This window comes from Eptesicus fuscus, chromosome 9, assembly GCF_027574615.1.
Source record: "Eptesicus fuscus isolate TK198812 chromosome 9, DD_ASM_mEF_20220401, whole genome shotgun sequence".
NCBI lineage: Eukaryota > Metazoa > Chordata > Mammalia > Chiroptera > Vespertilionidae > Eptesicus > Eptesicus fuscus.
The window spans coordinates 21973709-21975139 of NC_072481.1; positions in this window are offsets into that span (position 1 = coordinate 21973709).

The following is a 1431-nucleotide window of genomic DNA, read 5'->3' on the forward strand; positions in this document are numbered from 1 at the left end:
ATTCCCCTCCTCTGATTCTAGGCAGATTCCATCAGAGACCCAACGTGGCTCTGAAGAAAAGACAAGTGCCCAAAATATGGGGAAAGATGCTCAGCCACTCATCTAGGGTGTGGGAATTAAACCTGCAGTAAGAGATCTTGAATGGGTCTCACAGAGGGCTGAGAGGTGCTTAGAACACTTTCTGAATGAGTGCACCTTTGTTCAGTTGGAAACCTTAATGTGGCATAAAACTCTCTGGGAAGGCTCCAGACAGCCACGATTCAGACTTTTTTAAATACTGAAATAATATTGGTATACTAACAAAAACTGCCTGCGTTTCAGCACTTAACAGCAATGCGGTGTACCGAAACACCAGAATATTACATTCTAAAATGTCGCAGGTTTCATGGCCAAGAGCTGTCTGGGAAGAAAACACATGGCCTGTCCACGGAGGCAGCCCCTCGATAGAGTGAAGCCTGGGGTCAAGGGTGCGGGGCAGTGGGGTGGGAAGGAGGGAGAAAGTAGAGCGAAAGAAATCACCAAAAAAGACAGGTGGGCACTGGGCCAGTGACAGACAACACAGCCCCCAAAGATGTCCACATTTTAATCCCTGGGATTTGCCCATGTTGCCTTACAAGGCAGAAGAGACGCTGCAGGTGCGATTAAGTGAGGGATCTTGAGGTGGGGAGGGTGTCCTGGGCTATCCAGGTGGGCCCGATGTAATCATACGGCTCCCTACAAAAGGGAGGCAGGAGGGTCCGAGCGAGAGAAAAAGAGAAGTGATGATAGGAGCAGAGGTTAGAGTCATGCAAGGCCGCAAGACAAGGAGTGTGGAAGCCTGTCTCAGCTAGAAGAAGCCGGGAGACAGACCCTCCCCTGGAGCCTCCAGAAAGAACACAGCTTGCTCCCGCTCTCAGAGAGGCCGGCTGCATCGCATGATTCTCCCCCCATAAGAGGGAAGGCCTCAGGGTCTAAATCATGGCCATGTGGCAGGGTAGGGTAGTTGTCCCTGGGGTCCCCTTGCCTGGGCTCAAGTTCCAGGACTGCCAATGACTAACTTTGTGACTCTGGGCCTCACTGTTCCCATCCGTGACACGGGGGTGTCAACACAACCTATTTCCTAAGGGCTATTGTGAGGACATAATGAGACACTACGTGTGAAAAGTGCTTCCTGTCATCTGAGTTCCAGAAGGAGCAGGGGGCAAGGACCCAGGCAGCGGGGTGCCACGGGAAATAAACCAGCTCAGGAGTAAGGTCACTAGGGGGCCCAAGCCTGGATCTACCACTTCCTAGCTGCCGACCTGAGGGAAGAGCCTTCGAGTCACTTAGCCTGGGCTTCCTTTCCATCCTACAGAGACCCCCATTCAGTCACTCACGCCACACACAGACACTGAGAGTCCTTCATGTGCCGTGAGTGAGACACACACTGCCCGGGTCCTCATGAAGCTGGCG